The following is a 12,902-nucleotide window of genomic DNA, read 5'->3' as shown; positions in this document are numbered from 1 at the left end:
TAAGCCCATGCGCCACAACTAATGAGCCTGTGCTCTAGAGCCTGCGAGCCACAACTACTGAGCCCATGTGCCACAACTACTGAAGCCTGCACGCCTAGAGCCCATGCTCTGCAACAAATGAAGCCACCACAATGAGAAGCCCGTGCACCACAACCAAGAGTAGCCCCCTGCTTGCTGCAACTAGAGAAAGCCCGCGCACAGAAGTGAAGACCAAACGCAGCCAAAAATATATTATTAATTAATTAATTAATTAAAAAGAAAAACCTCAGGAGCCTTCTAGAATAAACTCTCACTGGCCAAGAATGGTTAATTTGAACATCGCTAAGGTTAATAACTGCAACAGATTAAAACACATCAAATGTATTTAAGCCTTGTGTTTAAAATAATACTTAAAAAAACTCCAACTGATTTGTCACTTTTGGAGGGTGCTAGCGAACTGATTCATTAAACTTGAAAACTGGTAACTAGAGCAAAGAAGTAATCATTACTCCTGTATTTCCTATACATACTACTTCAGAGTAACCAATACTTGACAAGCAAAGTTTCTCTTTATAGAATTACACATGGAAAGAAGTAACAATAGAATTAGAATATCAGCATCTTGCAATCTCTAATGAATTCATCTAGTCAATGATCATCAGTGGCTGCTAACATCACAAAGAACACAACTGGACTTTCTGTACCACCTGATAGAAGTACACACAACACTACTCACAAAATTGTCCTGGAGCTCAGTCATCTTGGAACCGGTGGAGGCCTGCTGGGAACAGGACTTCTAAAACAACAAATATGTCTGGAAGGCTGTGATCCAAGGCCATTTTTGCTGGCTATAAGTGGGGTCTATGGAACCAGAGGGAACACACAGCTCTCTTGAAAATTGAAGGTGTATATGCTCGAGATGAAACTGAATTCTATCTAGGCAAGAGATGTGCTAATGTGTACAAAGCAAAGAACAACACAGTAACTCCTGGTGGAAAGCCTAACAAAACCAGAGTAATCTGAGGAAAGATAACTCATGTTCATGGAAACACTGGCATGGTTTGTGCCAAATTCCGAAGCAATCTTCCTGCTAAGGCCATTTGACACAGAATCCATGTGATGCTGTACCCTTCAAGGACTTAAACTTATTGAAAGTAAATAAATAAAAGTGTGGATCTGTTCTCCTGTAAAAAACTAAAAAAAAATTGTTGGAAATTAAAAATCCAATGTCAATCAGGTTAATCATTAGATCCAATTTACAGGAAACTTAAAGGACAGAGGAACATGTTAAATGACAAGACCAGGATGAAAAATCCAGTGGACAATGGAAACTATGGGAAATACAACCCAATTTCTTCAACAACAACAAGAAGATTTATGGGCGTATTAATCAAGGTTCTCTAGAGAAACAGAACCAATAGTATAGATAGATAGGTAGATAGATAGAGCAATCTAGAGAAGAGGGAATTATTATAAGAAATTGGCTCACATGATTATGGTGACTGACAAGTCCTAAGATCTGCAGTCAGCAAGCTGGAGACCCAGGAGAGCTGATGGTGTACTTCTGTTCCAAAGGCCAGCAGTTTCTAGACCCAGGAGAAGCTGAAGCTTCAGTTTGAACCCAAAGGCAAGGGGAAAAATGATAATCCAGCTTAAAGGCAGTCAGTAAGTGGAATTCTCCCTTATTCAGGAGAGGGTCAGCCTTTTGTGCTATTCAGACTATCAAATGATTGTGTGAGGCCCACCCCCATTAGGGAGAGCAAGCTGCTTTACACAGTCTACTTATTTAAATGTTAAATTCATCCCTCCCCCCCCAAAAAAAACCACCAAAAACAAAAACTAACACACTGTCACAGAAACAACTAGAATAACATTTGACTAGATATCTGGGAAATAATATTTGACCAGATATCTGGGAAATAATATTTGACCAAATATCTGGCCCAGTCAAGTTGACACGTAAAAATATCTATCACAATGGGATAAGTTTAAGACGCGGAGATCACCTTCCTCCTCACGGATACACCAGAAATACAGCTACACGTGGAACAACTCCTACAGAACACCTACTGAACGCTGGCAGAAGACCCCAGACCTCCCAAAAGGCAAGAAACTCCCCACATACCTGGGTAGGGCAAAGCGGAGAGATTCCCGCACAGAGGATCGGTGCCGAGCGGCACTCACCAGCCCGAGAGGCTTGTCTGCTCGCCCGCCGGGGCGGGCGGCGCTGGAAGCTGAGGCTCGGGCTTCGGTCAGAGCGCAGGGAGAGGACTGGGGCTGGCGGCGAGAACTCAGCCTGAAGGGGGCTAATGTGCCACAGCTAGCCGGGAGGGAGTCCGGGAAAACTCTGGAGCTGCCGAAGAGGCAAGAGACTTGTTCTTCCCTCTTGGTTTCCTGCTGCGCGAGGAGAGGGGATTAAGAGCGCTGCTTAAAGGGGCTCCACAGACGGGCGCGAGTCGCGACTGAAAGCGCGGAGCCCAGTGACGGGCGTGGGACGCTGGGGCTGCTGCTGCCGCCGCCAAGAAGCCCGTGTGCGAGCGCAGGTCACTGTCCACACCGCCCTTCCGGGAGCCTGAGCAGCCCGCCACTGCCGGGGTCCCGAGATCCAGGGGCGGCTTCCCTGGGAGAACGCACGGCGCGCCTCGGGCTGGTGCAACGTCACGCCGACCTCTGCCGCTGCAGGCTCGCCCCGCACTCCGTGCCCCTCCCTCCCGCCCGGCCTGAGTGAGCCAGAGTTCCCGAAGAGGCTGCTCCTTTAACCCTTTCCTGTCTGAGCGAAGAACAGACGCCCTCCGGCGACCTACACGCAGAGGCGGGGCCAAATCCAAAGCTGAGACCCGGGAGCTGTGAGAACAAAGAAGAGAAAGGGAAACCTCTCCCAGCAGCCTCAGAAGCAGCGGATTAAAGCTCCACAATCAACTTGATGTACCCTGCATCTGTGGAATACATGAATAGACAACAAATCATCCCAAATTGAGGAGCCAGGAGTCAGTACTGTGCCTCTGAGGTGAGAGAGCCAACTTCAGGACACTGGTCCACAAGAGACCTCCCAGCTCCACATAATATCAAACGGCGAAAATCTTCCAGAGATCTCCATCTCAACACCAGCACCCAGCTTCACTCAACGACCAGCAAGCTACAGTGCTGGACACCCTATGCCAAACAACTAGCAAGACAGGAACACAACGCCACCCATTAGCAGAGAGGTGGCCTAAAATCATAAAAAGTCTGCAGACACCCCAAAACACACCACCAGACGTGGACCTGCCCACCAGAAAGACAAGATCCAGCCTCATCCACCAGAACACAGGCACTAGTCCCCTCGACCAGGAAGCCTACACAACCCACTAAACCAACCTTAGCCACTGGGGACAGACACCAAAAACAACAGGAACTACGAACCTGCAGCCGGCAAAAAGGAGACCCCAAACACAGTAACATAAGCAAAATGAGAAGACAGAAAAACACACAGCAGGAGAAGGAGCAAGATAAAAACCCACCAGACCTAACAAATGAAGAGGTAATAGGCAGTCTATCTGAAAAAGAATTCAGAATAATGATAGTAAAGATGATCCAAAATCTTGGAAATAGAATAGACAAAATGCAAGAAACAGTTAACAAGGACCTAGTAGAACTAAAGATGAATCAAGCATCGATTAAAAACACAATAAATGAAATGAAAAATACTCTAGATGGGATCAATAGCAGAATAACTGAGGCAGAAGAACGGATAAGTGAGGTGGAAGATAAAATAGTGGAAATAACTAATGCAGAGCAAAATAAAGAAAAAAGAATGAAAAGAACAGAGGACAATATCAGAGACCTCTGGGACAACATTAAACGCACCAACATTCGAATTATAGGGGTTCCAGAAGAAGAAGAGAAAAAGAAAGGGACTGAGAAAATATTTGAAGAGATTATAGTTGAAAACTTCCCTAATATGGGAAAGGAAATAGTTAATCAAGTCCAAGAAGCACAGAGAGTCCCATACAGAATAAATCCAAGGAGAAATACACCAAGACACATATTAATCAAACTGTCAAAAATTAAACACAAAGAAATCATATTAAAAGCAGCAAGGCAAAAACAACAAATAACACACAAGGGAATCCCCATCAGGATAACAGCTGATCTCTCAGCAGAAACTCTACAAGCCAGAAGGGAGTGGCAGGACATAATTAAAGTGATGAAGGAGAAAAACCTGCAACCAAGATTACTCTACCCAGCAAGGATCTCATTCAGATTTGATGGAGAAATTAAAACATTTACAGACAAGCAAAAGCTGAGAGAGTTCAGCACCACCAAACCAGCTTTACAACAAATGCTAAAGGAACTTCTCTAGGCAAGAAACACAACAGAAGGAAAAGACCTACAATAACGAACCCAAAACAATTAAGAAAATGGGAATAGGAACATACATATCGATAATTACCTTAAATGTAAATGGACTAAACGCTCCCACCAAAAGACACAGATTGGCTGAATGGATACAAAAACAAGACCCATATATATGCTGTCTACAAGAGACCCACTTCAGACCTAGAGACACATACAGACTGAAAGTAAGGGGATGGAAAAAGATATTCCATGCAAATGGAAACCAAAAGAAAGCTGGAGTAGCAATTCTCATATCAGACAAAATAGACTTTAAAATAAAGACTACTAGAAGAGACAAAGAAGGACACTACATAATGATCAAGGGATCGATCCAAGAAGAAGATATAACAATTGTAAATATCTATGCACCCAACATAGGAGCACCTCAATACATAAGGCAAACACTAACAGCCATAAAAGGAGAAATCGACAGTAACACAATCATAGTAGGGGACTTTAACACCCCACTTTCACCAATGGACAGATCATCCAAAATGAAAATAAATAAGGAAACACAAGCTTTAAATGATACATTAAACAAGATGGACTTAATTGATATTTATAGGACATTCCATCCAAAAACAACAGAATACACATTTTTCTCAAGTGCTCATGGAACATTCTCCAGGATAGATCATATCTTGGGTCACAAATCAAGCCTTGGTAAATTTAAGAAAATTGAAATTGTATCAAGTATCTTTTCCGACCACAATGCTATGAGACTAGATATCAATTACAGGAAAAGAGCTATAAAAAATACAAACACATGGAGGCTAAACAATACATTACTTAATAACGAAGTGATCACTGAAGAAATCAAAGAGGAAATAAAAAAATACCTAGAAACAAATGACAATGGAGACACGACGACCCAAAACCTATGGGATGCAGCAAAAGCAGTTCTAAGAGGGAAGTTTATAGCAATACAATCCCACCTTAAGAAACAGGAAATATCTCGACTAAACAACCTAACCTTGCACCTAAAGCAATTAGAGAAAGAAGAACAAAAACATCCCAAAGTTAGCAGAAGGAAAGAAATCATAAAAATCAGATCAGAAATAAATGAAAAAGAAATGAAGGAAACAATAGCAAAGATCAATAAAACTAAAAGCTGGTTCTTTGAGAAGATAAACAAAATTGATAAACCATTAGCCAGACTCATCAAGAAAAAAAGGGAGAAGACTCAAATCAATAGAATTAGAAATGAAAAAGGAGAAGTAACAACTGACACTGCAGAAATACAAAAGATCGTGAGAGATTACTATAAGCAACTCTATGCCAATAAAATGGACAACCTGGAAGAAATGGACAAATTCTTAGAAATGCACAACCTGCCAAGACTGAATCAGGAAGAAATAGAACATATGAACAGACCAATCACAAGCACTGAAATTGAAACTGTGATAAAAAATCTTCCAACAAACAAAAGCCCAGGACCAGATGGCTTCACAGGCGAATTCTATCAAGCATTTAGAGAAGAGCTAACGCCTATCCTTCTCAAACTCTTCCAAAATATAGCAGAGGGAGGAACACTCCCAAACTCATTCTACGAGGCCACCATCACCTTGATACCAAAACCAGACAAGGATGTCACAAAGAAAGAAAACTACAGGCCAATATCACTGATGAACATAGATGCAAAAATCCTCAACAAAATACTAGCAAACAGAATCCAACAGCACATTAAAAGGATCATACACCATGATCAAGTGGGGTTTATCCCAGGAATGCAAGGATTCTTCAATATACGCAAATCAATCAACGTGATACACCATATTAACAAATTGAAGGAGAAAAACCATATGATCATCTCAATAGATGCAGAGAAAGCTTTCGACAAAATTCAACACCCATTCATGATAAAAACCCTGCAGAAAGTAGGCATAGAGGGAACTTTCCTCAACATAATAAAGGCCATATATGACAAACCCACAGCCAGCATCGTCCTCAATGGTGAAAAACTGAAACCATTTCCACTAAGATCAGGAACAAGACAAGGTTGCCCACTCTCACCACTCTTATTCAACATAGTTTTGGAAGTTTTAGCCACAGCAATCAGAGAAGAAAAGCAAATAAAAGGAATCCAAATTGGAAAAGAAGAAGTAAAGCTGTCACTGTTTGCAGATGACATGATACTATACATAGAGAATCCTAAAGATGCTACCAGAAAACTACTAGAGCTAATCAATGAATTTGGTAAAGTTGCAGGATACAAAATTAATGCACAGAAATCTCTGGCATTCCTATATACTAATGATGAAAAATCTGAAAGTGAAATCAAGGAAACACTCCCATTTACCATTGCAACAAAAAGAATAAAATATCTAGGAATAAACCTACCTAAGGAGACAAAAGACCTGTATGCAGAAAATTATAAGACACTGATGAAAGAAATTAAAGATGATACAAATAGATGGAGAGATGTACCATGTTCTTGGATTGGAAGAATCAACATTGTGAAAATGACTCTACTACCCAAAGCAATCTACAGATTCAATGCAATCCCTATCAAAATACCACTGGCATTTTTCACAGAACTAGAACAAAAAATTTCACAATTTGTATGGAAACACAAAAGACCCCGAATAGCCAAAGCAATCTTGAGAACGAAAAATGGAGCTGGAGGAATCAGGCTCCCTGACTTCAGACTATACTACAAAGCTGCAGTAATCAAGACAGTATGGTACTGGCACAGAAACAGAAAGATAGATCAATGGAACAGGATAGAAAGCCCAGAGATAAACCCACGGACATATGGTCACCTTATCTTTGATAAAGGAGGCAGGAATGTACAGTGGAGAAAGGACAGTCTCTTCAATAAGTGGTGTTGGGAAAACTGGACAGGGACATGTAAAAGTATGAGATTCGATCACTCCCTAACACCATACACAAAAATAAGCTCAAAATGGATTAAAGACCTAAATGTAAGGCCAGACACTATCAAACTCTTAGAGGACAACATAGGCAGAACACTCTATGACATAAATCACAGCAAGATCCTTTTTGACCCACCTCCTAGAGAAATGGAAATAAAGACAAAAATAAACACATGGGACCTAATGAAACTTAAAAGCTTTTGCACAGCAAAGGAAACCATAAACAAGACCAAAAGACAACCCTCAGAATGGGAGAAAATATTTGCAAATGAAGCAACTGACAAAGGATTAATCTCCAAAATTTATAAGCAGCTCATGCAGCTCAATAACAAAAAAACAAACAACCCAATCCAAAAATGGGCAGAAGACCTAAATAGACATTTCTCCACAGAAGATATACAGACTGCCAACAAACACATGAAAGGATGCTCAACATCTTTACTAATTAGAGAAATGCAAATCAAAACTACAATGAGATATCATCTCACACCAGTCAGAATGGCCATCATCAAAAAATCTAGAAACAATAAATGCTGGAGAGGGTGTGGAAAAAAGGGAACACTCTTGCACTGCTGGTGGGAATGTGAATTGGTACAGCCACTATGGAGAACGGTATGGAGGTTCCTTAAAAAACTACAAATAGAACTACCATATGACCCTGCAATCCCACTACTGGGCATATACCCTGAGAAAACCATAATTCAAAAAGAGACATGTACCAAAATGTTCATAGCAGCCCTATTTACAATAGCCCGGAGATGGAAACAACCTAAGTGTCCATCATCGGATGAATGGGTAAAGAAGATGTGGCACATACATACAATGGAATATTACTCAGCCATAAAAAGAAATGAAATTGAACTATTTGTAATGAGGTGGATGGACCTAGAGTCTGTCATACAGAGTGAAGTAAGTCAGAAAGAGAAAGACAAATACTGTATGCTGACACATATATATGGAATTTAAGAAAAAAAAAGGTCATGAAGAACATAGGGGTAAGACAGGAATAAAGACACAGACCTACTAGAGAATGGACTTGAGGATATGGGGAGGGGGAAGGGTAAGCTGTGACAAAGTGAAAGAGCGGCATGGACATATATACACTACCAAACGTAAGGTAGATAGCTAGTGGGAAGCAGCCGCATAGCACAGGGAGATCAGCTCGGTGCTTTGTGACCACCTGGAGGGGTGGGATAGGGAGGGTGGGAGGGAGACGCAAAAGGGAGGGGATATGGGAACATATGTATACATATAACTGATTAAATTTGTGATAAAGCAAAAAAAAAAAAAAAAAAAAAAAAAAAAAAAAAAAAAAAAAATGGGATAAGTTTGGATTAAAAGAGACTAACTAAACAGACATTCAGCAATGAATGGAACATACTTGGATTCTAATCCTGAACAAGAAAAACTGTATGATTTTTTTAAGTAATATGATAAATAAAATGTGAACACTGGTTATTTGATGATGTAAATGAATTCCTTTAAAAACTTTTTAGGTGGGAGAATGATATTGTTAAGTTTTTTTAAAAAGTCCTACACCCGAAGCCGAGGGGAAGATCGCAGAAGAGTAAGAGGCGGAGATCACCTTCCTCCCCACAAATACATCAGAAATACATCTACGTGTGGAACAACTCCTACAGAACACCTACTGAACGCTGGCAGAAGACCTCAGACCTCCCAAAAGGCAAGAAACTCCACACGTACCTGGGTAGGGCAAAAGAAAAAAGAAAAAACAGAAGAATAGGGACGGGACCTGCACCAGTGGGAGGGAGCCGTGAAGGAGGAAAGGTTACCACACACTAGAAAGCCCCTTCGCGGGCGGAGACTGCGGGTGGCGGATGGGGGAGCTTCGGAGCCACGAAGGAGAGCACAGCAAGAGGGGTGCGGAGGGCAAAGCGGAGAGATTCCCGCACAGAGGATCGGTGCCGACCAGACTCACCGGCCTGAAAGGCTTGTCTGCTCACCTGCCGGGGCGGGCGGGACTGGGAGCTGAGGCTCGGGCTTCGGAGGTCGGATCCCAGGGAGAGGACTGAGGTTGGCGGCGTGAACACAGCCTGAAGGGGCTAGTGCGCCACGGCTACCCGGGAGGGAGTCCGGGAAAAGTCTGGAGCTGCCGAAGAGGCAACAGACGTTTTCTTCCCTCTTTGTTTCCTGGTGCGCGAGGAGAGGGGATTAAGAGCGCTGTTTAAAGGAGCTCCACAGACGGGCGCGAGCCGAGGCTAAAAGCGCGGAACCCAGAGACGGGCATAAGACGCTAAGGCTGCTGCTGCCGCCACCAAGAAGCCTGTGTGCGAGCACACGTCACTCTCCACACCTCCCCTCCCGGGAGCCTGTTCAGCCCGCCACTGCCAGAGTCCCGGGATCCACGGACAACTTCCCCGGGAGAACGCACTGCGCGCCTCAGGCTGGTGCAACGTCACGCCGGCCTCTGCTGCTGCAGGCTCGCCCCGCACTCCTTGCCCCTCCCTCCCCCGGCCTGAGTGAGCCAGAGCCCCCGAAGCAGCTGCTCCTTTAACCCCGTCCTGTCTGAGCGGGAACAGATGCCCTCCGGCGACCTACACGCAGAGGCGGGGCCAAATCCAAAGCTGAGCCCCGGGAGCTGTGAGAACAAAGAAGAGAAAGGGAAATCTCTCCCAGCAGCCTCAGAAGCAGCGGATTAAAGCTCCACAGTCAACTTGATGTACCCTGCATCTGTGGAATACCTGAATAGACAACGAATCATCCCAAATTGAGGAGGTGGACTTTGAGAGCAAGATTTATGATTTTTTCCCCTTTTCCTCTTTTTGTGAGTGTGTATGTGTATGCTTCTGTGTGAGATTTTGTATGTATAGCTTTGCTTCCACAATTTGTCCTAGCTTTCTACCCGTACATTTTTTTCTTAATAATTATTTTTTATTTTAATAACTTTATTATATTTTATCTTACATTATTTTACTTTATTTTTTTCCTTACTTCCCTCCTTCCTTCCTTCCTTCCTCCCTCCTTCCCTCCCTCCCTCTCCTTTGTTTGTTTGTTTGTTTCTTTCTTTCTTTCTAGTTCTACTAATTCTTTCTTTCTACTTTTTCTCCCTTTTATTCTGAGCCGTGTGGATGAAAGGCTCTTGGTGCTGCAGCCAGGAGTCAATGCTGTGCCTCTGAGGTGGGAGAGCCAACTTCAGGACACTGGTCCACAAGAGACCTCCCAGCTTCACATAATATCAAACGGCAAAAATCTCGCAGAGATCTCCACCTCAACACCAGCACCCAGCTTCACTCAACGACCAGCAAGCTACAGTGTGGAACACCCTATGCCAAACAACTACCAGGACAGGAACAGAACCCCACCCATCAGCAGAGAGGCTGCCTAATATCATAATAAGGCCACAGACACCTCAAAACACACCACCAGACGTGGACCTGCCCACCAGAAAGACAAGATCCAGCCTCATCCACCAGAACACAGGCACTAGTCCCCTCCACCAGGAAGCCTACACAACCCACTGAACCAACTAATCAAGTCCAGGAAGCACAGAGAGTCCCATACAGGATAAATCCAAGGAGAAATACGCCCCAAGACACATATTAATCAAACTGTCAAAAATTAAATACAAAGAAAACATATTACAAGTAGCAAGAGAAAAATAACACACAAGGGAATCCCCATAAGGTTAACATTTGATCTTTCAGCAGAAACTCTACAAGCCAGAAGGGACTGGCAGGACATATTTAAAGTGGTGAAGGAGAAAAATCTGCAACCAAGATTACTCTACCCAGCAAGGAGCTCATTCAGATTTGATGGAGAAATTAAAACGTTTACAGACAAGCAAAAGCTGAGAGAGTTCAGCACCACCAAACCAGCTTTACAACAAATGCTAAAGGAACTTCTCTAGGCAAGAAACACAAGAGAAGGAAAAGACCTACAATAACGAACCCAAAACAATTAAGAAAATGGGAATAGGAACATACATATCGATAATTACCTTAAATGTAAATGGATTAAATGCTCCCACCAAAAGACAGAGACTGGCTGAATGGATACCAAAACAAGACCCGTATATATGCTGTCTACAAGACACCCACTTCAGACCTAGGGACACATACAGACTGAAAGTAAGGGGATGGAAAAAGATATTCCATGCAAATGGAAACCAAAAGAAAGCTGGAGTAGCAATTCTCGTATCTGACAAAATAGACTTTAAAATAAAGACTATTAGAAGAGACAAAGAAGGACACTACATAATGATCAAGGGATCAATCCAAGAAGAAGATATAACAATTGTAAATATTTATTCACCTAACATAGGATCACCTCAGTACATAAGGCAAATACTAAAAGCCATAAAAGGGGAAATCAATACTAACACATTCATAGTAGGGGACATTAACACTCCACTTTCACCAACGGACAGATCACCCAAAATGAAAATAAATAAGGAAATACAAGCTTTAAATGATACATTAAACAAGATGGATTAATTGATATTTATAGGACATTCCATCCAAAAACAACAGAATGCACATTTTTCTCAAGTGCTCATGGAACATTCTCCAGGATAGATCATATCTTGGGTCACAAAGCAAGCCTTGGTAAATTTAAGAAAATTGAAATTGTATCAAGTATCTTTTCCGACCACAATGCTATGAGACAAGATATCAATTACAGGAAAAGATCTGTAAAAAATACAAACACATGGAAGCTAAACAATACATTACTTAATAACGAAGTGATCACTGAAGAAATCAAAGAGGAAATCAAAAAATACTTAGAAACAAATGACAATGGAGACACGACAACCCAAAACTTATGGGATGCAACAAAAACAGTTCTAAGAGGGGAGTTTACAGCAACACAATCCTACCTTAAGAAACAGGAAACGTCTCAAATAAACAACCTAACCTTGCACCTAAAGGAATTAAAGAAAGAAGAAAAAAAACCCCAAAGTTAGCAGAAGGAAAGAAATCATAAAGATCAAATCAGAAATAAATGAAAAAGAAATGAAGGAAACGATAGCAAAGATCAATAAAACTAAAAGCTGGTTCTTTGAGAAGATAAACAAAATTGATAAACCATTAGCCAGACTCATCAAGAAGAAAAGGGAGAAGACTCAGATCAATAGAATTAGAAATGAAAAAGGAGAAGTAACAACTGACACTGCAGAAATACAAAAGATCATGAGAGTTTACTACAAGCAACTCTATGCCAATAAAATGGACAACCTGGAAGAAATGGACAAATTCTTAGAAATGCACAACCTGCCAAGACTGAATCAGGAAGAACTAGAAAATATGAACAGACCAATCACAAGTAATGAAATTGAAACTGTGATTAAAAATCTTCCAACAAACAAAAGCTCAGGACCAGATGGCTTCACAGGCGAATTCTATCAAACACTTAGAGAAGAGCTAACACCTATCCTTCTCAAACTCTTCCAAAATATAGCAGAGGGAGGAACACTCCCAAACTCATTCTACGAGGCCACCATCACCTTGATACCAAAACCAGACAAAGATGTCACAAAGAAAGAAAACTACAGGCCAATATCATTGATTAACATAGATGCAAAAATCCTCAACAAAATACTAGCAAACAGAATCCAACAGCACATTAAAAGGATCATACACCATGATCAAGTGGGGTTTATTCCAGGAATGCAAGGATTCTTCAATATATGCAAATCAATCAACGTGATAC

The 12,902-nt window shown here is 41.8% G+C and overlaps 1 pseudogene across 1 annotated transcript; it reads left to right on the top strand.

Moving 5' to 3' along the window:
• Positions 1-789: 789 nt before the first annotated feature.
• Positions 790-1,122, top strand: LOC307051295 (large ribosomal subunit protein eL33-like; annotated as a pseudogene). The gene has a single exon. The product of its transcript is annotated as a large ribosomal subunit protein eL33-like (transcript).
• Positions 1,123-12,902: the final 11,780 nt, after the last annotated feature.

This window comes from Hyperoodon ampullatus (assembly GCF_949752795.1).
Source record: "Hyperoodon ampullatus genome assembly, chromosome: 4".
Taxonomy (NCBI): Eukaryota; Metazoa; Chordata; class Mammalia; order Artiodactyla; family Ziphiidae; genus Hyperoodon; species Hyperoodon ampullatus.
This window is presented reverse-complemented; position numbering and strand designations above follow the sequence as displayed.